The sequence below is a fragment of the Cavia porcellus genome, unplaced genomic scaffold (assembly GCF_034190915.1).
Source record: "Cavia porcellus strain 051 isolate PalLab524CR breed Dunkin Hartley unplaced genomic scaffold, mCavPor4.1 scaffold_13, whole genome shotgun sequence".
NCBI lineage: Eukaryota > Metazoa > Chordata > Mammalia > Rodentia > Caviidae > Cavia > Cavia porcellus.
In genome coordinates, this window is record NW_026947496.1 from 43,394,777 (window position 1) to 43,420,403 (window position 25,627).

Consider the following 25,627-nt stretch of genomic DNA (forward strand, 5'->3'; position numbering starts at 1 on the left):
AGAAATTTTATACTAGTTATAATTGTTTATGCTAGAAGATTAGCAAACCCAAAGGTAGAGAAAGACAATAAATAAATAATTAGAAAATAATCAACTAGAAAATAACAATACCACAGATATTAAAAAGTCAACAGTTGTTTATTCAGGAGACTAATAAAATAGGTAATCCTCTTATAGATGAATAATATTAGCAATAAAACATGGCATAATTGGAATAGAACAAAGATGTAAAATCTAATTAGGACTACCGTGAACAACCTGACATTAATAAATGAGAAATCTTGAACCAAATACACAAATTCTTAGAAAGCCAAATTGTTACAGCAGACTAAAGATGAAACAACATCATGCATGATGATGCACATCTGTAATTTCAGCTACTCAATAGCCTGCACAGGATGGTTACAATTTGAGGTTAGCCTGAACAATTCAGTGAGAACCTGCCTCAAAATAAAAATAAAAATAAATAGGAATAGAACTAGCTTGGGTGCTAGAAGGTATGATCAGCATGCACAGGACCAAAGATTCAAACCCTAGCACCAGGGACAAAAGCCTAAATAGTCTCAGAATGACTGCACAAAAATAAAACTGGTAATAAAAATAGTTTCACATAAAGTTATCTACCCTAGTGGTTTTTTCAGTGAATGTTATTGTCATGGTTTATGGCTGTGTCCCCCAGGCCTCATGAGTTTGCATTGTGTATTTGTGATGGGTTCATTGTCTAGTGCCTGGGTTGATGGTGTCAGTGCTCCACCCACCTAGGGGTGGAGCCAGGATGTGATGTAATGGCAGGAAGAAGGTGTATCTTGCTCTTTGCCAGTTCTGACTTGCTGTTTGCAGCCTCCATGAAAGGCAGCCCAGCCATGCCGGCCTTCCTTGGAGCCAACTGAGTGTGGATTTAAACCTCCAAAAACTGTAAGAAATAAACCTTTCCTTTCCCAACTTGGGCATCAGATATTTTGTCTCAGCAACGCTCGTAACTAATACAGCTATAAATCTTTGAAGGGAAATGATTCCAATTTTTAACTTATCTCATTTAGAAAATGGTAAAATATATTAACTACTCTTCAGTTCCCTCTGTGAGATCAGAATAATCTTGAAACCAATCTCAATTGTTACCAGACATAAAAAAGCCTTTAAAACAGTCAAGTTGAAAATGGCACAAATAAAGATCAATTATTTTTATATAAGGAATGTAATCATTCCATTAATAAATATTAAAATCTATATTTACATCTTAATGTGCAAACATATTAATTTCAACACCTGTTGATACTTAAAATAGTTGTAAAACTAGGTCATTTCTATCTAATAAAAAGTAGGCTACAAAATACTCATGAAGTAAAAAAAATTCTTAAAAAATTCTGAATATGCCTGTATGTTTTCAGCTTTTTACTAGATGCCTTAGACTCTAAAGGTTAAAATCAAAGTACATGAATAATTAATAGAATTAGGAATAGTTATAAAATTGGAAATACATCTTATTCTTAGAACATGTGATGTTTATAAAGAAAATAAAAATGAATATTAAGTATCCAATCTATTTATTATAAACACTAAAGAAATGAAGCTGGCTATAGGGTTAATATACAAAATTTTAGTTCCATATATGAATGAAGAAGAAACCTAAATCACAAAAAGACCTATGCTATTTATAATGAAGGTAAAATTATAAAAAGTCCAACAAAATATGTGACAGAAATTGTGGAAATAAGATAATTTTATTGAGAAACCTTTAGAAATACAGATAAATATGTATGACATTTTCATGAATAGAAAGCTTATTTTTATAATATTTAATTCCTCCTCAAATAGATATATTGATTCAGTAATATTTCAGTCAGAATTCCTAAAGGACATTATGATGCTCAAATTTATATAGACTCCTAAGAGGCCTAAATCTGCCAGAGATTTTCTAGAAAACAGTATTTATGTGGGTTACTCAACTAGATATCAAGACATTATTAAGTAACAGGCAGTGTAGTATTGGCCAGGAATAAAGATTTTGATTAGTGAAACAAAATACGGAACTTAAAAACAAATCCAAACATACATGAGACTGGCAACCTTTGAGCCACTTAAGCCTCTCTTAAGGAAAAAGAGCATAGTCTTAAATAACTAGTCTTTTTTCTTAAATGAGATATCATACTAGATTAGTGGAATTTCAAAATAAAGTATCTGAATTTTACAGGTATATGTGCCTTCTGCTGTGTTCTGTACGTTACTAGGGCCTCTGGAATACTTATCACTTTTTTCTAAGCAGAGAATTTTAGCATAATGTCAATATGATGGTCAAGCAGGATATTTTGCAGAATGATAAGAGGATCAAAAAATTTTTAGAAACTTTTATGGACCAAGAGAGTCAAGACAGCGTAGTCAAGACAGAGTATATGTATACCTATAATTTCCACTTAAAAGCAAAAGGGTTTTACATTATTTTTAGGAACATTTGTTGTGAAATCCAGTTATACTTTTCTTTATAGTTACAGTTTAGAAGACAAACATTGTTCTATAAATCTTGTATCATTAGAGCTGTTATGCTGAGTGCTCTGTGTATTTAAACTGGTAGATGATAACAATTTTGGACACAAGGAGACAAGAGACCCCTAAAAAACAGTTAGATCCGTGATGAATTCAAATTTGATACAAAGTTAAGAAACTTTGTGGAAAACCCTCTAGATTAAAGTCAGAGCTCAGAATTTTAAGTCATGCATTAGCACAGTAACATTAAAACAAAAATCTAGTTTTTTTCTGTAAAATGAAGGAGCTAGGCATGATGATCACGTTATATCTATGGCTTTCTTCTGATCTGATATTCTCTGCTTCTTTCCTTATAATAATGTCCTTTGAGACTGTTTCTCTTGTTGGGATACTTCAGTGGTTTGGTCATCTTCTTTGATATTTTCTTGTTGGCACAAACAAATTAGGCTGCATTAGCCCTGAAGGAGATGACTTAGAGCAGTCTGTTAGAAAGATCCACTTACGAAATTCCCAGTAGTTCTTTGGAAATCTCATTCTAATAATATAATTTGATCCCATGGCTTGAATCAAAGAACAAATCATTATTTTAGTGTAAAATTTTGTCTTCTGATATGCAAAGAGACAGAGCAGCTCTGAAGCTCTACAGAAATGTTGGTGCAACTAGAAAGATGCTAAGGACTGCAATTTCTGTGCATTATGCATTTCTAATAGACCCACTTTATTCAGACATATGACTTTAGGAACTTGTCCCATTATCACACATTTCAAACATACCCTCATATGGCATCTACATAAGGAAATGGTATATCAAATTGGATAATTTTAACAGCTTTAATAAATAACCCCCAAACTTTCCATAGTTTAACATTACTACTTATTCCTTGCTCATGTGACAGGGCATTGCAGACATTTCTGAATTATGAAATACTGTCTTTTAAACTGTGAGGTAAGAATCTATACTTCTTCTTAATTGTAGTTTGCTTTAGGGTCTTAGATCTGTATTCTACCAGGCAATAGACAGGAGAAAAATACAGAGAAAGCACATTCACACCATTTGTTAATCAATGCACTGTTTACAAGTAGAACACTCATCGCTTCTATTGTTACTCTGGTCACCATGCAGGTGGAGCTGAGAAATGTCATCCTGACTGCTGGGCAATTCCTTTCCAGGGTGACACTTTATCACAGAAAAATAAAACAATTTTCTTCTCTGTTCTCCACCCCCTCCTTCTCTCTCTTGGTGTGTGACCCCATTGCCAAGAGATTGACACAAGCTCTTTAGCTCTAAAGTCACTATTTTTTTTAATCAACTGCTTGAGTGGTTTTCACCAATTTTATTAAATCATAAATTCTCAGGGTTGACAACAACACTTCCTTTATTTATGACTTTTAAATACTTACAATATTTGTTACTAAACTAGAAAAGAATGCTGATAAAAAGGCCTTATTTGATCAAGCACTCTTGGATGAATTTACTTAATGTCATCTTTTCCAGCAGATTATTTGTCTCTTTCATTCTGAATTCAAATTTTATCTTTGAAGAACAGTACTATCCTCAACATTATGAGACCTAGTCCTAAATACTAACCTGTGTCTAACTCTGATTTAACATGTCTAAAATGAGGAGTTTGGCCCAAAAAAGTCTCTAAGTATTCTTTATGCTTCAAAATCTCTAAGTTAGATGGAATGTTGCTGGTATCTGCAGGGCCTTTGAGATTCTGCTTTGTGGTCATGAACACTGATATTTTATTCACCCCAACTCTGTTCAAGTCTGATGCTTTGCAGGATAATCTGTCCACTTGTTATTACTTTCTTGTTCTTAGCAGCTCTGCTGTGGAGTTTCTGATCCTACTCTGGTGTTTTATTAGAGCATGCTTTTCTGCCACTATTTCAGAATTTAGAGTGTGGCCTATGTCTTCAAATCATAATCAATATCTTAAAGCTTAATATCCCAGTTTGTGACAGAGACATTTAACCCTTTTAAAACATTCCTCCATACTGTTCTCTTCAAATCAAATTTAATGCCCATGGATGTGATCTATCTTTTTTTTTTTTTTCTTTTCTGCCAAAGATCCTCTGCACATTTTGGCAGCTTCCCAAAGTGTACTCATTCAGTTGTGCCAAGTACAGTTGGAATGCTTCATAAATCCAAACTCTGAATCAAGCAGTCCTCATCCTAACTTGACCCAGTTGCTGATTTTTGGTGAGTCAAGTAGTACTGACCTATTCATCTAAAAGTATGGAGGTGCAGAGGGGACAAATTAGGGTCACAAAATGGTGTCATCTATCCCTGAGTTAATTTAGTAGCATTAAGTTAACTCATAGAATAGTGACACAGAATTTCTTTCCCAGAGGCTGACTCCCCAATTTTGGGAATTATAATCTCTAGCTACACAAGTGACACTGTGATGCCTTTCACACACCTATTCCTGTGCACTTCTAGTGCCAGGTGATTTGTTCAGAAGGTGCTAAGTGTCTCATGCTGGTTCAAACTATGACCTTCTAAGAAGATGGTGAATTCAGGACTTATTGTCAGTGTGCTATTTCTCAAGTTACCACAGCCACTGGAAAAACAGTGTGGGTGAATGCTCTAGGTCATCATGAGTCTTGTCATATAGATCAGAAAAAGAGGTAGAAGACTTTCAGGGAGAAAAAGTTGAAGGAAAGGATGGAGGAAGAAAAGGAAAAACAGAGTGGAGCAGGGTGTTGAAATGAAGATAAATTCTGATCTTATTTATTCAATTGTCCCTCCTTTTCCTTGAGCACAATCATAGTTTTCATCATAAATTACAAGAGATGTGAGGCTATACTAAAATGAAATTCTCTTTTTTTCTGTATAAGTAAGTTGTGCAACTTACAGGGAACAAATAAAATTTAGTATCTTTCTTCTTAATATAAACCTTAAGTTATATTATTACCAAAAATTCACTTAAAGTTTTGAATTATTTGGAAGTTTGTTCTCAATTTGGGATTAATTATTGAAGCAGCATTCATATTTATTTAAAGATTCTGCATGATTAATCGTGTAAAATATTTACATGTCTAAGTTGGACTATTTTTTATTTTAAAGGTACACATTGCAAAGTTTATTTTCTTTTCTCTAACACTGATGAAAAACTCAGTGCAGACAGGCTTGTGCTTGTCTGATCACTTACTTAAACTGGACTTTTAACATTTCATTGGACAAAATATTGAAGCAGAAAAAATAATTGCATCCCCATATCAAACTTTCCTAGAAAATTCTTTATAAGCTTCTTATAGTCCTCATTTAAATAACAGAAAAACCCACTGTAAAATATAGCACTAAGTACAAAGGACATTTTGAGAAATCAGCTTAAAATAAAGTAGTGATTTTTGTTACCTTATTTAATTTGTTCAGACTGGGATAAAGGATGACAATCAAAAAGGTAGGTATTATTTCTGAATTCTGTCATCAAAAATTCACATCATTTCAGTGACAAGGTCTTTGAAAACTATAAGAACTACATATAGCATGTCTTAAAAGAAAGCTAAAGGCACTGTCACCAGTGTCTTGGTGTTAGCATTTAGGAAAAGTGACTGTCATACTAGATGCCAGTGTGTCCTTTTCATTACTAAAACAGTCCAATTTAGATATGTAATTATTTATGCAAATACAAACTTGGACACATAAATACATATATTTCTGAGTCCTGCCTTAGATTTTATTCCATTAAATGTCCTTTGTCTTAAAACATTGGTAACTTTTAGGACATGACCTTGTTCTGATGAAATAATCAGAATCCCCTTTACTGTGGTGGGAATGTGATGAAATTAGAGGTATATAGTTTCTGAGATGGTGCTCTGTGTTGTAATTCTGGCTTTAGAAATTACTATTCACTTTTCCTGGAACACGTTATTAAAATTTGACCTGAATGATGATTGCAGAATTACAGACAGGGATATGAAACACTAGATGCACAGGAGGCAGTAAAGAGTTCTATTTTGTTATATACCAGTATCCTCAACCAGAAGAAGAATTCTGTTTGGCCACAATAAAAGATTTCATGCATCTTATTTCATTCTTGATTCCTTAGAGCATTATTCCATTGGTGTAAATGAAGGGGGGTGGCAAAAGGAGAAGGAACCTGACTTATAACTGTGACACTAATGAAAATCTAACCAAAAAAGTTCCTATCTTTTGGTTTTTGGTCAAAAATCATTTATTCATCCAGTTTTCTAATAACATATGTTGTTAATTGTGTTGAATTCTTCAAGTTATTTTGCATGTTTGCCTTTCTATTACTACTAATAAAGGCAGATAGTAACATAAATTAATATCCTAATTACTTTTCTCATTGTTGGGACAAAATACATAGTTTGTAGAGGTTTTAGCCCATAATCTGCTGGCTTCAAGGAAAAGTGGCATGTAGCAGCAGATGACAGCAAAAACAAGAAGAGCAAAAAAGGGGAAAGCAATCCTCCTTCTTGCCCTCCTCTGTATGCAGGCTACCCGTCCTAGGGTGGGTGCAGCACTCACACCACCAATCCCAGCACTAGCAATGAACCAATCGCAAACTCTAGATTTAGCTGCCTGGAAAAAGCCTGCCCCACCATGACCACATGAGGCTTTGGAAGACATCTAAACAAACCATAACAATTAACAAAGAAAGAAACAAGATAGAGGCAGTTACGTTTCCCCTCTCTCAAAGAATAAAATATAGAAAGTATCAAACTTTCACTTTATCAAATAATCAGGATGTAGAAAATTGTTATTAAATTAAAATTTTTTTCTATTTTATTCTTTTTTTATCACTGAAAGAAAAGTGGGGTGAAAAATAAAAGTACAAACTGAGGAGCAGAAATAGCCTTTGAATGATGGGTTAGAAAATATATTGTACTCATTCCATAACAAAGTCTCATGGTAGAAATTTACCCGAAACCAGGTTTTCAATTACTGTTAAATAAACCATTTGAATCATATCTTTCACTGTTAAAAAAAGGAAGATATCAATGTCTTGTTTCTTGTGATTCATTATTTAAATTTATTGCTGATTCAGAACAATTTGAAAAACAAGTTTTCTACTTCTTATGTAAATAAGGATAAAAGGTTTCTATACTTCTGAAGTCTTAAATGTGCATTTTAAATATCAATTCTGCATATGTTTTAGTTTTACCATTTAATGCAGTTTTTCATTTTTTTTATTGAGTGAATCAGTATAAATGATATAGCCAAAGGTATAGAATAAGCACTCAAGAGGCTTTGAGATACATTTTAAAAATATTAAATATGTGTTTGACCTTCAGTATTTGATATCATATTATGGCTCTATGGAATTTTTAAATTGATTCATTTATGAATACTTATTTCTCTGTTTCAAAAAGCTCTAACAAAGAAGGTGATACAAAAAGTTAGACACAACGTTAAGAAGAAAAGAATAAATGAGTTTACATATCATTTTTTCAAGTAGTAAGAATAATGCTAAAACACCATGAAACCATATTATTCTACTTATTTAATTATATTTTGTCATATGAATTATTTATTGGACTTTTATCTCTACCATGCTCATAATTATAGGGTGCTGCTTATTTCTCTTTCCTATACCCTAAAATGCTCCTTTCCTTCTTCACTATACCTTTTTTAAAAATATAAATAGAGATCACTTTTTATTAGTTTAAAAAAATCTTCTCCACCAACACAGAAGGAAGTTGAGTGTATCAGTATGTCCCATGAACTCCTAACAGGAGTTGCCTTATTTGCCATGTGTTGTAGTCAGGGATTGTAAGGAAAACAATTTAATACAGAATGCATAATTTATGGTATTATTTTATAATAGCCACCCAAAGAGTCAAACACACAAAGCACAGGAAATCTGTCTACATACTAAAGACACCAAAGAATCCAGCTGAGGGCCTACATCCCACAGCAATATACTGCAGGAATCCAATAGAAGACCTAGAGCCCATAACAGTGCCCCACCCCATGAGTCCAACTGGAGGCCTTGAGCCCACTACAATGTCTCATGCAAATCTGTTTCACAGATCTCTACTGGGAAGGCCCAAAAATCAGTGGGATGAAGGATTTGTCAGTAGGCTAAGGGTCCTGTACTGGAGCCTGGAAGCAATGCTCAAAGTAAGGACTAGAACTCTCCCAAAGTGAACAGCAACCATTCTCAGCAACAAGGTCACATCAGGAAAGAAGCTCGACAAGCTCCTCCATGAGAACCAATTGCAACAGGAGAACTAACAGCACCCTTCTTCCTTTCTTTTGTGTTGTTGGTAACAATCCTCACATGGGCCCTCCACACCCATCACGACGTTGATTCAGTTCAGCTGGGTGTTACAAGTTTCCCACCAGTTGTCAATCCACCATACCATGGATTATTCAACACCTTTTTAAAATTATAACGCAGTGTGGCAGCAAAAAAAGTTAAATATTTAAAATACGATATTTGTTTTTACCAAGTGCTTATTTATTCTCATGGCCATCCTACCCTATAACTCATTGAATGGAGATATTGGGCATTTGAAAAATATCAAAAAAATGGTAAAGATAAATTTATATGGTTTTCAAGGGAAAAGGCACTTTGTAAACGCATTGTCCTGGGAGGTCACTCATTTCTATCAAAAGCACAAAACTAGAGTCAGTTATTCCCTCTGGTTATAAGAGTAGAGTAACAACTGAAAGGTGAACATGGTGGTTACTGTAAGGAATGCTTTCAGAATGTAAATAAAGCACATTTCTCAGTGATCATAGCTCTTAGCTTTTACATGTCACTGTATCGAAGGATTTGATGGCTTCATCATGATAGGAGCCATTTTGACTTTTTTTTCCCCTTTAGGATGAGTATAATCATACATTTAAGGTGGGGTTTATTTGGTTATCCTTATTGCTAATGTCTCAACAATAGCAACTTAGAGTCTGTCATTCCTACTGTATTATTCAGTGCTCGCTATAGAGACAGGTTTAATATAAGATGTATAAATACATAAGAACTTACAAGGCAGACTTAAAATGGCCACCTGCGGAGTCAGGTGTGGAAGAGTGGTGATGGGTTGTCTGCAATCTGGAGCTCCAAAGGAGCCAGTTGAAAGTCAAAGCCTTAGAGCTCCCTGTAGAGTCTTGTGCGAGTTTGTATCAGGAGGCTGAAGGATCTGTGGTAGAAGGCTGAAGGGTCTGCTGCTGGATATCCAAGGTGAATGCAGAGTGGAGCTCCTTCGAAGAAACAGAATTGGGATTTCTTTCTTTCTTTCTTTCTTTCTTTCTTTCTTTCTTTCTTTCTTTCTTTCTTTCTTTCTTTCTTTCTTTCTTTTTTCTTTTTTATTTTTTACCAGGGATTGAACTCATGACCTCACGTTTGCCAAGCAGGTTCTTATGCCACTGAGCTAAATCCTCGGCCCTGAGACTTCCTTCTTTATGCCCCATTTTTTTTTTTTTTTTCACTCAGGTTATAAGCCTATTGGTTGGTTTCCACTCATGCTGTGGATCTTTGGTCTTCATTAAACCCATTCAGTAGCACCTAGTGCTATGCAAATCCAATCATATGGGTGTTTATTACTCAGATTGACACACTAATTAACTAGCACACCTACTTTGTTTACATGTTCTATTAGCACTTCGTGCTCTGTAACTTGTGAATCATTGTAAAGTTATATACTGGGTTGTACTAAAGATCCAAAACTACACCTGAATTAGGCCAGATGCTCACAGAAAGCAATGAGAAAAAAGATTGAAATGAAGTCCATCCCAGATTTGATACACTGCACTAAAAGAAATGTGTGAAATATTCAAAGAATAATTTATGTTTTCCTAACTGGAGATAATTATCTTTTAATCAGTGATCCAAATAAAACCAAGCAAAGACAGATAAAATAAGCCCATTAATGGCAATAAAACAGAGTGATAATAGATATTAAAGCAAGAAGCCTAGGCATTAGGAATCCCTCTGAAGGTAAAGAGATTCTGGGCATGTAGCATAGTGAGTATCTTGTTGGAAACCTTTTCTAGCTTCAGCAAGAGGAACCTGTGGGAGCAGATGAAGAGCAACATCATCTCACCTAGAGCTATAACTGTTTTAAACTGTCAGAGTGCTTAAAAGGCAGTTAAGTAAGATTCACATCCATGAATTTGAATCTGAGTTTATTTTTCAGTAAAACCATACCTGGCTCCATAATACTGATTTATGTCTTTGTTTGCTAATGAGTACCTTAAAAGTCTCTATTGTTGTGATTAAATAAGAGTAACTGATCTTGTCACAGTTGGACTCAGTTGGGCACATGGTGATGATCTAAGAACTTGGGCTGGAATTGCTTTGATCAAAGCTTCATGCTGCCAGTTACAGACACCTGTTCTGGCTGGAATAGAAGCTCCTCTGGGTTAGGCCTTAATATGTTTCCTGTCTGTGTTGCCAGAGATGCCTGTACACAGAGCAAGCTTTGTTAGTCCCCCCCCTTTTCATGGATTTGTATTTAATTGAGAGCCGTAGTAAACACACACACACACACACACACACACACACACACACACACACACACACAAACAGCATCCAGTACTGTTTGTTGGAAGCACTTATTCTCCTACTTCATTTGTACTCTTCTTTACAGGAGAAAAAAATTCATGCAGGATGAGGTAGCATTGTTTGTCAATCAATTTCTAAATTTGGAGTCAGTTCAAAAAACCCAGGGGGAAGTTGAACTCAGCCACAGTTAATCTGCAGAAAATCCACCCCACGTGACTTCCCCCACCCCACTGCTGCTGATCTTTTCATGTATTCTTTATAAGGAATCCATTGAACTTTAATTAATATGAAAAATTCAGGTTTTCATCTGATTTAAATGTGACTGACATCACGCTGCTTCTAAAAGTGGAACAAAGTACAAGCATGGTGAAAATAAAACTTAAAACCTGGTTCCTGCCAGAGTTTTATTTTCTCTCTGCCAAATCATCCCTAGCATTTCTACAAGGCATGAACGAGATGCATCTAGAGCATTTTTTTTCTGAAATCTTCTTGTCCATATGTATAAACAGGAACACACTTGAAATATGTCTGTACGTGGGAGGGGACAAAATTCACTATCTGTCAAATGAATCAGCAACCTTTAGTTTCAAATGTCCTACTTAGAAAAATGACAGCTTTAGGTCTAAGATTCCCAAAGGGATAATGCATTAAAAAGAAGGAAAAATAATCTTTTGAAATGAAAACACACATTCCCTTTCTCTTCCTATTCAGTAAACTGCTCAAAACTGGTGGGAGCCCAGTATACAGGGCATGTTCCTCTTGCTTCTTAGCTATTAACATGCCATTTGCCATGGGCCAAGCTATTTTCATGTTTGCATGTTCTTCTTGTATGTATGTATGCATTTGTCCTGGTGTTAGTGACCTAGTAAACCTTTTTAGCAATATAAGCAGCCAAAATGTGAGTATAAGGATAAAATTGACATGTTTCACTTCAATCTTGATATCTTGGTCAAAATTTATCATTATCTATGAAAAATTATTGAAAAAAGCTCTCTCCTTTTTCCCCCTTTTGTGCCTGTGGAATTTCTTCTTTCCTCATTGTGTCATCTCACAAGATTTTAAGGGTCAAGCGTTCCTGCCCAAGAAACAAGAGAAGAATCCTTTCACTCTCAAGGCATTCAAATGAAAAATGGTCAGGAAATCAAGTATAACTCTAAGAGGAGACACTGGAGGAGAGCTGAGCTGGGTTTATAAGGAGTAGTGCATGACATGGCTCACATAGTGCCGCTGCTGCGGGGTCACCAGCATCTTAACACCTTAAGCTAGATGGTCCCTGAAAGTTAGGGAGCTTTTACTGGAAAAGCAGTGACTTTTGCCTTTGCTTTGAAACTTCTTCACTAGCAGGTCGGTTCACTAAAAAGTATGTGAGGCTTTTTTGGCTCAAAACTAGTACTTAAAATGAAAATTTTCTTCAAACTTTCCCATGGACCTTATTCTGATCAGTTTTGTAAGTCTACCTCCCTTTCCAATGTTGCTGAATGGGAATGGCACAAGGCATTCCCTGCCTATAAATGTGATTACTGAAAGTTTGAATTCTTGGATGCTAAATTTAAAAAAAAATTCTGAGAATGAATCTCATGCAAACTTTTGAAATCCTCATAAATTTACTAAAAATGTAAAGCATTTTATTTCTAGATCAGTGTAAATTTTCCACTTTTCCCCACAACCTCTAAGTAAATGCATGAGGGGACATTTTTTACACATACATACATATAAATTATGCATACATACATGTGTGAAACTTTTTAATCTATGGGATACATAAGCAACATTGGAATAGTTCAATTTATTGTAATTATGTTTAAGATAATATGGCTTCAAAGATGGAAGTCATAAATTGGAGTTGAAATAAAGCCCATGTCTATCAATTGTTAATTAGCCAGGGTCTTGAAAAGATAATTTAAAAGTGCTTATGTTACTTATGAAATTCTTGTTGTGGTTTGGTAAATTCTATGGGCATTTGACTGTAGTTAGTATTTTTTTTATCAATGTTTTAAAGACTTGCAGGTACATGACTATAGTTTAGGAATCTAGAGTAGTTGTCTATGAGTTTCTGATATTTCTGTACATCTTCTAGGTGGAAACACTAGATACCTTTTCCCTAGATTATCTATTTAAAGATGTTTGTATGGAGAATAGCATTAGAAAATAGAAATGCTGTCTACTACTAGAGCAAAGGGCAGGCATGCTTACTCTCCAGTCCAATAAAGTTAATGTTTCCCGCTAGGGCAAAGGTCAGTAATGCTTATTGCCTATGATAGAGGATCCCTGTTCACTAAGTTCAGGGTTCTTTACTATAATACTATGAATGGTGCATGCAGTTATTAACTGTTTTTGTGTTGCCCTATGGGATAAAGGGCTTGGGGAACTGACAAGAAATAGTGATAATCTGATTCTGCTATTACAGTGAGTAATAAATTGTCCTTTGTCTCTGACCCAGGAGTCAGGTGTCTTATGCCAGCATCTATGAAACTGTATCAAGCTAACTTGTTTCCTTTCAAGTATGGTGAAATCTCAGGTCAGTTATTGGTTTTGACAAGTGGGTGTTTGGACAGCTCAGGATGCCATGGTTGCTATAGTGCCATTTTTATGAGTATCAGAAATCAGAAATTTTTTTTAATTGATACATAAGTAAACCTATGCTGTAATCCAGGGTTTGCATTCCTAGTGTGAATTTGACCACAACTTGATTTTCTAAGCAGTTTTTTGTTTTAAACAGATCCATGTATGTCACGTATACATTGTTTGACTGCTTTTTATGTTTCAATACCAGAACAGATGGTTACAATAGAGACTGTATAGGTTCTCAGAGCTGAAAACATCTACTGGCTGACTCTTTACAGAATATGCTGGCTGATATTTGCTATATACCAAAGAAAATAGCTATAAACTCAAGCCATTATCAAATAAGTTGATTTTGGAATATTCAGGGCAGAGATTGAAAGAAAAATAGCTATTGCATGGAAGGATAAAAGAGAATTTAACAGTAAAATACAGATAAACTCATTGTACAATATGTATTACATATTGTAATGTAGTCAATATTTGTTAAGCCATGGTTGTATGTGTGAATCCTTCAAGACACAACTCATCCTCTCTCTGAGAAGCTGATTCTCATTCTGTATTGCAAAATGTTATTTATTCTGAGAGCTCCCATGACACTCTTCCTGGATATCTCTTATGACCAATTTTCTACCTTACACTGTAATATTTATGTACAATTTCTCCTACATGGTTATAAACTTATTATGATTCAATACACACCTGTAAACAGATTTAAAAAACTGTTGTTTTCTTGATCCAACTTAAGTGATAAGTGATCCACCTTTAGGAAACTTGATCTGCATAACCACTGTGTAAAAGTGGAAATCATTAGCCACTTTTCTTTAAACAAATTGAGGTCTCAATAACAAATTATGTACTTATATGTAAAAACTAAAAATGGTTCAAGGCATCATCTTTGTAGATTTCCTTTTCTAAGTATATTTCTTAAAGTCTAATTATATTACCATAGTTTATTTCTATTTAATCAAGTAGGAGCATGACATATAAGAGAATGATTCCTATAGGCAGGGGAAAGCATGCACACATATGGATTTTTCTTGAAAATATGGTGATGGAGAAGATACAGAAAAGACAGATAGAAGTAACTTTCCAAATGGAGGAAAAGCCAATCAATACGCCACAAATTATATGCTACATGGTCATGCTAGTGTGGTTCAGGCAGGTGATACTGAAGTACAGAAGGTCAGGCACACCCACAGACTACTGGGGAAGGAAGATTCATCAGTGTGGACAGAACTGAATGAACAGAGTTACTAGGTGAGAGATTTAAACGAGAGAGTCTAACAGCATTTCAGAAATTTAGGATGTATAACAATAGCAGCAGCAATTGTGGTATCAAGGGCTTTGTAAAAGGCAGCCATTTTGCAAAGTACTTTTAAGGTATATTGTCTCATATAGTCACCACAAAAGTCTCATCAAATAGGGTTGATCATTACCTCCATTTCTGTATTAGGATAACTTGTTAACAACATGTTAAGTAACATTTAAGTTTACACAAAAAAATGAGTGAGTACAAATGAAGTCTGATTCACCTTTAAGGCATCCCACCACAGACCACTGACTTTTTTTTTCAATCCCATTCTTTCTCTTTCAGAGGGAACTACCTGATTCCCATTGATCCCTACCAGTGGAAGAAAGTTTTAAGCACATACAACTCTCCTAGAAAAACCTCATGAAGATAAGGGACTGAAAGGAACAGAAAATTTCATACTTCCAGGTATGGTTTACATCTGAAATTGACTTTTGCCCTGAGACATATTCTTACACTCCCATTTCAGGGAGGGACATTCAGCCATGTCTTGTTTGTCAGTGATGACATTGCATATCTTCACAATTCACATGCTTTTCTATCCTTCCCTAGCATTCTATTACTGTGCCATTCACACTTGCAGCAAGACTATTTCTATGCTTTTTCTGGGCCATCTCATTAGCATATTTAACACTTTAGAATAAGAAGAGGCAAAGCTTGATCTCAATCTTTAAGATGTGCTAATAATAATTTTTCAGACAAACCTCATTATTTCTAGATGCTCTCAGAAAAGGCCCACTCTAAAGTAATTATGACTTACACCAGCTGCTGGCCTAGTGCTCTAGGGTCTTCAAACAAAGGCTGGAACCTGTTCAGAGAGTCCAGCAGCTTAAAAGGGGAGAGAGGCCTGAGAGAGAGAGCTCACAGCCACTGGCATATACCTTGGATTTATCGTTTCATTTTGAATCATTCAGCTCTACTCTGACCTTAAAAATGTAGCTAAAAGAAAACATTTATGGCCAAGAGGACAGGAAAGTGAAAATGTTTGCATGAACAGAGATTCAAGAATATGGAAGGCAGTGTGCCTTTCATATAGGATACAAATTAGAGTGTTTAAGGGGTAGTGAACTTGTCAAGTCCTATGTGTTTGTACAGACATAGATCTAAGGATAATCAGGTCCGAGAGTCCTTATCAGATTAGTGTGGAAACTCAGAACACGCCCTCATAGGGCCAAAATTTGATTTTTCTCTCTGGCAGTCAAAGACTACCATCGATTTCATGTAGAATGACTGCAAAAGCTGATTGAAGAAGTTTACTTGTGTTTCTTCATATTCTGCAGTGACAAGCTTTACATTAAATTTAGCTATGCTTACCTGCCCTACTGTAACAGGGTACCACTATTTTTAAGAGAAGAGCAAAAGGGCTATGCATATTTTACAAGACATCTAGCATTTTAGGTTTAAACATGAGTGTCAGTGGGAAAGAAGTGATTGTGTTTATGTCTGACAACTCTTTTAAACTGGCAATTACCTGTAGTTCAGTACTCTTACTTTTTGTTTGAATCTTTCTCAAGATGTACCTATAACAGTTACTAGTATAGCATAGGAGCCTATGCAATATACATTGAATTAGTATCATGGTGTAGTATAGTGACATATATTTATAATCCTATAGGCAAGATAACCATTATTCTGATTTTTACCTACATTTGCTGTGCCATTAGGCAGACACAGGTAACTGTAGTTTGCTTTCTTACATATCATGTGCATCAAATAGTAGGAAGATGTAAAGCAAAATGTCAACTTTGACCATGACATTGTCATTAAAGTGATGCTAAATCCCCCTTGGAAACTGTAGAGCTGTAAATTTACAAGGGAGTTGATTAATCAAGCTGTTTATATCAATAACAAATATCTGTATCTTAAAACTGTTTCTTCTTCTGAGTTACATGTTTTTTCTATATTCTTCCCATTTTCCAAGACTCTAGGTCTATGAATCTTTGTTGAAAGTGACTTCTATTCAGTATCTGTTTAATGTTCATAGCAATGCCATTCTGTATTCGATAGCTTTTAACTTCATTAAGCTTTTTGAAACCCATTATCTCCTTTTCATTCTCTTTCCTGCCATTCAGATTTAGACCACATTTATTTCTTCCTGAGCTATTTGCAATACATTCCATTCGACCTTCTGGGGTCTAAATGCTTCCATTTACAATCCAGCTGCCCGGCATATATAGTTCTGCCCGGCATATCTTCTGTATATGCTCTTTGTCCAAAACAATTTAATAACTCCCTATTGCCTAACATATAAAGTCCATTCTTCACATGTTTTTGGGAAAGGTTTTGTAAAAATTAGACTTATATCTATCTTGTAACAAATTCTGTGATTTTGAACAAGACATATCTCTTCTCAGAGTTCCATTTCCTCACTTTAAAAAATGAGATACTAAAATTATTTCCTTTTTTTTACTGTTTGATGATTATTTTTCCCTTAGGCACTGTTGAACCACGGGCCTTTGCCCTGGACTTCATCCTCAGCTGTTTTTTTTTTTTTTTTTTTTTTTTTTAATTTAATTTATTTATTTATTTTTATTTTGATAGTTCACACTAACATACCAAATTGCCCAGATTGGGTTCTAACTTGCATTTTTCTTGTCTTGGCCTCTCAGAGTGCTGTGATTATAGGCATGCATCACTATGCTCAGCCTGTTTGATAATTTGATTTATATTTTAACTTTTCAATGGTAAAATGTGCATTGTATATTAGCACAATTCTTGTTATTCACAGAATATGATCGATATCAGAGGGCACCTAAACATTCTTAGGATTTGAACCCCGATGAGACTCTGATGAGCGCTAGAGATGCTCCCCACACAGTAATTCAATGCAGATTTTCATGGAACAAGTGTGTGGACCCTCCAAGATCTGATGGAACTACCCTCTTATTGCATTAGCCTCTTTATATACTATCCTCTGCGTCTGCATTTAGAAAGTCAACGCTTACAAGACAAGTACATTTTGAGATCTGACTCAAATGTGACATCCTCCAATGCCTTTGCTTTCACTCGTTAGACATGATGACTCATTTTCTAAAGTCAGATCACTTTGTGAGCACCTTTCTCAGCATTCTCCACCTCCTCCTACATTAATTATTTGTGCGCTCAGGATAATTTCTTCTATTTTGTTACAAAAGCCTTGAAGCAGGCTGTTTGCATTTATTTTTGCTTCCCTCATGCCTTCCTCCCACCCCCAGTACCCACACCTGAATGTTAAAGACATTCTGTGAGCACCTATGAATCAATGAGCAAATAGAAAGCCCAAGAAGCAATTTTAAAATTCTAACAACTTTATTTTAATCATTTGTACTTTAACAAAATAATACAATTTAATAATTATTATCCACAACTTATAAAATATCCTAATAATAAACAACTGGAAATACAAGGAGAATTTGGCCATCTGATTGTATATTAATTGTAGAATTTCATGAGAAATTTCTGAGAAGTTTATGTTCAGATTCGGTAAAATAATGTTTTTTCCTATGTAATAAGGTCAATTTTTTTTTTTACAACCATGAGTTCTATATTACATTCACCATACGAAATGTACAGATTTGGAGGACTTAGTTTTAGGATAAGAGAAAATGAAATTCAGGCCTTGTGTTCCTCAAAGTGATCTTCTAAAGATTATGTAGTAATGTTGGTTTATGTTTTGAAGCTCAGGTTTTTGGATTGTATTTAGTACCAGAAGAGAAATAGTTATAACACATTCTTTCCTATTGGTTTACCCTTTTATCCACCATAGTTGCCAAAGATTTAAGTTTACTGATTAAGTGAAATCAATACTTCTGATATCCTATAGAAAGACACAGCACTCTATTTGGGACTAGATATGCCTCGCTTTAAACTCTATTCTGAGCTCTTATAAACTAACTTGTCCACATGCCTGTGACCATGAGAATCCAGTATCCAACACTGAATCAGCATCTTTACTATATCTTCCAGGGCCTGTAATGTTAATGGACGAAAATAGTATTCTTTCTATGTTGTCTCAAATATATTCATTTCTTGAGTAGATTCTTCAGATATATTAGCAGAAAAAATTTAAAAATCTTCTTTTGAAGTTAACTATCTATTTTAAGTAGAATTTAAAAAGCAATAAAAATAATACAGAATTTCAAAACAAGATGATAGGACATTAACAATAGTTATTATATTGCATATTGTTTTTCTCAAAATAGTTGCTCAGATTGCCAGGTATAGGCATGTAAAGTTGATCAAACAAAAAAGCACAAACTATTCCATTCAATGATCTAATAGAATGAGTAGTACAGTTATCTTAGCTACCGCTCTCCCAAACAACCAATGGGTCACAGTTGAAGTTAAAGAAGAAATTAAACAATATCTATAATCAAACAGAAATGCAAACAACACAGGAACTTGTGGGACACAAAGAAAGCAGTCCTCAGAGGGAAATTTTTAGTGGTGAATTCTCACATCAAGAAAAAAGAATGAATACAAGTAAATGACTTAATGCTATACCTAAAAACTTCTTTTTAACAAGATAAGCCTGATAGTATGAGTGAGACAAGTTTTCCTCTTTAACTGGGAGATATGTGGAAAAAGAGATGAACCGTACTTGCTAGAAAAATAATCTGATCAGAGCATATGCTTCCAATTGTCAAGACAAGGAAAAAAGCATTTGTAGCTGTGGTTCCTACAAAGTAGGCAAGCCTAGAAAGAATCTCCTCCTTGAAACAATGGTGCTTTCATGTTTTATTATAATGTTTTTAATTATAATATGTTAACTTGAATTGAGTAAGAACTGCTTAGCAGATTAGTAAATTCTGGACATGTCTGTAGATAACTGACATGTAGGAGAGCAAACTAAGAGGAGAAAACTCAACTTGGATGTGGTGGTACCAACCAATAAGTTATACTTCAGACAGAATAAAACGGAAGTCTTTTTTTTTTTTTTTTTTGTAAATCTTCCTTCCTTTCCATTGCCTTGGGTATTGGTCTCTAGCTCATTCAGCCTTGTAGTGCAAACTCTGCAGTTTTTACTACAGATTCATTGGCCTACCAACACAGACTTACACTTATGCTTTGTGACTCTAGTGTGCTTCCAGGCCTTCAGCTTTTGACTGTTTCTGGGTTCTATCTCTAGAATGTGCAGCTGACCATTTTGGATACTTCTAACTCTGATCTCATAGATGACCACTGTGAGTCTTCTGCTTCTTGCAAACTAACAATAAATTTCTTACACAATCATACATATATTTTATACTTCACCTATTCTAGAGAACCCTAGCAAATACATTTGGTATTCTTCACAAAACTTGAGTCTTGCTATCAGGAGGAATCAGCTTGCCTCAAATGAGGCCAAGCTGTGCTGCCTCTGAGGAAAAGTATCGTAGGCCTTGTTGAGGCACGTTGACTCTATGTGTCAAATAATGAGCAAGTCAGCAGAGTCTTTGGTGGTGCAAACTTGCATTGAATGTGGGAGGCAGAAAAGAGAACTCTGAACCCTGGAACACAGAGGTTTGAAGGCAGAGGAGGAAGAAGTCTTGATGAATTGGAAGGTTACTAGGAAATACATTCTTTGGATCTAATAAGGAAATGCTTTTCTTAAAATGTTCAACAGTTGTTTTCAGATGCTTGGAAATGAATAAGGTATATAAAGCTAAACAATAGAAATAACTGTCTAAAATGAAGTTGATATGTTATATATTTCATAGCTTGTACTATTTTTTAGAGATCTACTTCACTATTGAGAAGAAAATTCTGTTCTTCCAATGAGTTTGTTTTGTGTTTAGAGAGCAAAAGTGAAATAAAAGATGGTGGCTATTTCATTTCTTGATCATTTTGTATGACTCTGACCCAGAGAAAATCTCACCATGCCTGCTGTCAGTGAACAGAGAATGACTAAGAGTCACAGCAGAGTCTGTGGACAAATACAAAGCTGAGGAGTTTTAAGATGTGAGAAAGACAACAGACTGGTGTAAAATATTCATAAGCCTTAGTTTCCTGGGGTAACTCCCTGACATGTATCATATTTTCATTTACCTGAATGGTTACCTGAATTTAAAGAGAGCCAAGATTATGGGTTGACCATAATCAAATAATTTGATAACTAGGAGAAAAAAAAAAAGAAAATTTGATAAATAGCCAAGGGGAAGCTGCTTGAGATTGCTCTAGGACTATGATACTTTTAGATATGACTCCAAAAATATAGGCAGCAAAAGCACCAACAGACAAATGGATTACATCAAACAAGAGCTTCTTCGTGTGAAAGGAAACAATCAACAAAGTGAAAAGACAATGTACAGAATGGGAGGAAATATATGTAAGTAATATAGTCAACAAGGAGTTACTAATATGTAAAGAACCCAAAGACTTCAGGGAAAAGAATAGCTTGATTTAAAAATGGCCAAAAGGACAAGTATCGTGGCATATACCTTAATTCCAGCAGTTGGGAGAGTGGTCGCCTTGAGTTTGAAGCCAGCCTGGGCTACATAAACTATAGTTCAAGGCCAATATGCACTACCTAATGAGATCCTTACCTCCCTCCCCTATAACCAGAGGGCTAAATAGGTATTTCTCAAATAAGATGAACAAATAAAGACCATCAAGTATATGCTCACAAAATGCTCATCATTACTAATCATCAGAGAAAAATACATTAAAATAATTATGACATCACTCTATTGCTCTTAGAATGGCTATTATCAAAAGACAAAGAAAACAGGTATTGTTAAGGATGTAGAAAAAGAGAATCCTTACATACTCTAGGTGGGAGTATAAATTAGTGTAGTCTTTATGAAAATCAGGATGGAGATATCTCAAAATATTAAAAACAAAACTATTGGTAATTCCACTAGTGTGTACATAACCAAAAAAATGATATTAGTATATTGAAGAGGCATCTGCACTTACATATGCTTTGCAACATTGTTCATAAGAAGAAAGGTATGCAATCATAATAAAGGTTCATCAGTAGAATGATAAAGAAAATACATGGATGCAATTCATCTTTAAAAAAGAAAATCCTGTTGTGACAACATGGATGAACTTGGGGGACTTTATGTTAAGAGAAATAAGCCAAGCACAGAGAGACAAAATGTCATTATAGCTTTTACACGTGAAATCTAAAAATGCTGAATTTATAGAAGCAGGCAGTAGATGGTAGCTACCAGAGCCTGGAGTGCAGGTGGGGGAGAGAGAATTAGGAAAACATTGGTTAATAGATACAAAATATCAGCTAGGAGGAAAAACTTCAAGATATCTCCTGTGTGGCATTATTGTAGCCAATAACAATTTATCATATCCTTTTTATTTTTGTCTTTATTTTTGAGACAGAATCTCCATCCACAGGTCAGGCTAACCTTGAACTCACTATGGAGCCCAGACTGGCTTTGAACTTGTGGCAATCCTCCTGCTTCTGCTTTCTGAGTGTTGGCATGATATGTGTGTGTCACCGTACCTGGAACAATGTTATCAAATTGTTAAAAACTGCTAAGACAGTAAATTACAGATGTCCTCAACATCAAAATGAGGTAAACATTAGCTCAATTTAGTCATACTAAAATGTACACATATTTTATAACATGACATATAAAATATACACAACTTGTATGTTACATACACAAATTGTGTGTTACAAACTATTTTCTGGCAGAGTGCTCTGAAATGAACTTGCTATTGCTAAAAGACTGGAAAGGGGCACATGTTTCTCTCAAACTACCAACAAGGTGTGTATTAATTTTCTATGGCCAAAAGTGGTAATTTGTCTTACAGGCTGCCTCTTGGGCCTGACAGCAGTTAATTTGGTGTTTCCTCATAGAAAAAATTGCAAGACAAGTTCCTACTTATTTTCTCTGGATACTGACAAAGGTAGCCAAAAGAAACTACTTAGCACTGGAATATTAATTATTCAGTTGATTCACGCAAAAGTCTTAGATGGTAGAGATGGAGGGGTGGTTATTGCAACAAAACAAAAATTAATGTTAAGAGAATTCTTATTTTTTATTTTCATGGGAATGAAAGTACTCATTGTCCACATATGGAGGTGTATATGGTAACTTCATTGTTTGGCTCTCCAAAGCTTTAAGGAATACACTATATGTTAAAATAGGAGTCCACTGATACTATCCTGGTATTTTTGAATTAGCCACTTCCCAATTAGGGTAACTCAGGGAAGACTAAGATGAACACAAGAGATCATGAAATACAACACTGATTCTATCAAATGTTCTGCCTCATCCAAATTTCTCTAGCCCAGAGTACTTGTTCTGCCTTTTGAGCACATCTAATCTCTCTCACTTGGCTCTTTGAATTTGTGCCTTTTTATATGGGTATATTCTCTTGGAAACCAGATTCCAGTACAACTCAATTCAACATTATTCAGTTAAAGTATTTATTTGATGCTTAATAGATGTCAGGGACTGTGTAAGTTACTGGTAATAAGCAGAAGACAAGACAAGGTGCCTGGTTTCTAGTAAATGGTTTAATACACAGATGAAGAGCCTGGCAAGCAATGCACATATAATGAAACTGGTATAACCACGGAAGAGTGACCAAGGAAACAGGTCACAGTATAAAAATGGAATATGGTTAAGGACAAGGTGTCAGGAAATGTTTCTGAAAGAGGTGACTTGTGTGTTAGGTTTAAGGAAGAGTAGATATTCCTTTGGCAGAGGTAAACTTGATGGAAGGAAAGGACAATTATATTTCAGACAGAGAGGATGCACGTGGGAATAAAAAGGGCTGGAACTTGTGACATTTGACCTATTTTGGAAAATCAAAGTAGTTCAATACCAATGCAGCATGACTGTTACAATGGCAGAGATAAATAGATGATGGTGGGAGTTAGGTGGCTAAGGGTTTTTGCATGTTATGATAAAAGCCTTAGACAATTATCCTGTGATGACTTGCGACTAGATGTCCCTCCAAAGCAGATATCTGGAGCTTTTGGGAGGTGGTTGGATCTAGAGAATGTGATAGCTAAATTCCTTTAGCATAGTTCTGGGTGTGGATAATGGGAAGTCTATCCTGGACATGGAGGGAACCAACCAATAGGCTTGTAGCCTCAATGGAATATAAAGAGACAGAAAAGAAGGCAGGTTTCCCTGTTTGCTGCTTCCTGTCTACCTTGCCATGGTTTGTTCCTCCTCCACAGTGCCCCTCTGCCATGTCATCTGGCACTGGAGCTGGCTGACTATGCACTGAAGCTTCTACAAAGTGTGAACCAAAATAAAAAGTTCCTCCTTTAACTTGTGGGTGTCTAGTATTATGCCTCAACAATGAGGAAGTAACTGAGACATATCTTAAGGCCAAACGGAAATTATGCAGTGGATTGTGTAATTTACCAATAGAAATTATTGTTAATATTTTGTAAAGTGCATAAATTAGAAGAGTATAAAGAGGATATATATTCCCAATAAATTCAATAAGAAACAACTGAATGGTGGCAACTGAGAATAACAAAAACCATTCAGGTGACAAAAACTTCAGAGTTGGATGCATGAGAGTATAAATTCTGATCTGTAAATAGTGGGGGGAGAATATAGAGTCAACCCCAATTTCTTCCTTGATGAATGCCAATTCCACTAACAAAGAAGGAAATGAGATTGAGGTAGAGAAATGTTATGGAAGGGAAAATACGAAATTCCCTTTGAACCTTTTAAAGTATTTTTCATTTGTATTCATGGATCAATCTGGGGCCATTGCACAGCAGGCAGAGAGAAGCTCAGACCTGGATCCCCAGGAAGAAAACTAGCCATGCAGCCCATTCAGTCTGTTCCCTGAGGCTGTCACCAAGCTCTGGCACTGGAGCTATGAATTCTGAGTTTCTGAAATGACTTGGGCTTAAAATAATTTGGATGATTCCACTAAATTATTCCCCTTCTGTTGTGTGATATCCTTTGATGTGTCATCTGTTTGCAGCAGGAGATGATAACTAGTCTCTTTTGGGAGCCGTGAGGTCCAGCAAGTGATCTGATGCTTACCACATGATACCATAGTTCCAGCTTTGGCATGATAGAAACAGCTGTCCCTAGAGCATAGGACAGTGTATTCTCACAGGATTGAGGGCAAATATTGCTTTGAACAGATTATGAACTATCATCTTTAACCTCAGGCATTCTATCAGGTGCTGCATTATTTTTTCTCTTTCCCACCAGGCCAGTGACCCATCCAATTCAAATTTAAAACTTTCAATAGTGTATTTATGTATATAAACTGAAAGTAAAAGTATTAACCTACTGGATAAACATAAGGAACAGATCAGATTTCTCTGACTGCTCAACTGTTTTTCAGAGAGGTTGGTTTTAATCAATTGATTGCTCTTAGATATGTTTGCCTAGTGGTAATGTGGAATGTAGAGTGGCTTTTCAGTCAATTTTCTATCAAAATAAAGAGATACATCTCTGAAGATAGTTAGAAAGTTTCTAGTTTCTGCCTACACTAGTGTGGTGGTCTGGGATTTGGTATCGTACTGTGAAGATCTGTGATGAATGTTGACACAAGTGGATGTCTAGAAATGGCCAATCAAAGTAAACTCTTGTCTGGCATTGGCCTAAACCAGTTGCTTGGCAGAAGGTGGGGATAGCAGAATTCGGTGGTTGCCATGGTTTGAAGGTGTCTCCTATAGATTTGTATAAAGAAATTTGATTCCTAATTTCCTATGTTGATGATGTTTAGAATTGGGGTGGTTGGGAAGTTATTAGGGTTAGATGAGTTGATGACACTAGGATCATGTGCTGTGGTTAGTGGAGTTAAAAGAGGAAGAAGAGAGAGCTGAGCTTGTGTACTTCTCAGCCGTGTGATTCCTTCTGCTATGTTATGATGCTGC

General features: G+C 35.4%; 1 long non-coding RNA gene across 5 annotated transcripts in view; it reads left to right on the top strand.

Annotated features, from left to right (window-relative positions):
- Positions 1–25,627, top strand: part of LOC106028445 (uncharacterized) — an 82,292-nt gene that overhangs the window by 11,999 nt on the left and 44,666 nt on the right. For 3 of the 5 annotated variants that reach the window (XR_010051330.1, XR_010051329.1, XR_010051327.1), the window contains exon 2: positions 15,121–15,243. This is a non-coding gene — a long non-coding RNA (uncharacterized LOC106028445). Of the gene's footprint in view, positions 1–560; positions 916–15,120; positions 15,244–25,627 lie in introns of those variants that run through there. The other 2 variants (XR_010051331.1, XR_010051328.1) reach the window with 2 other exon arrangements.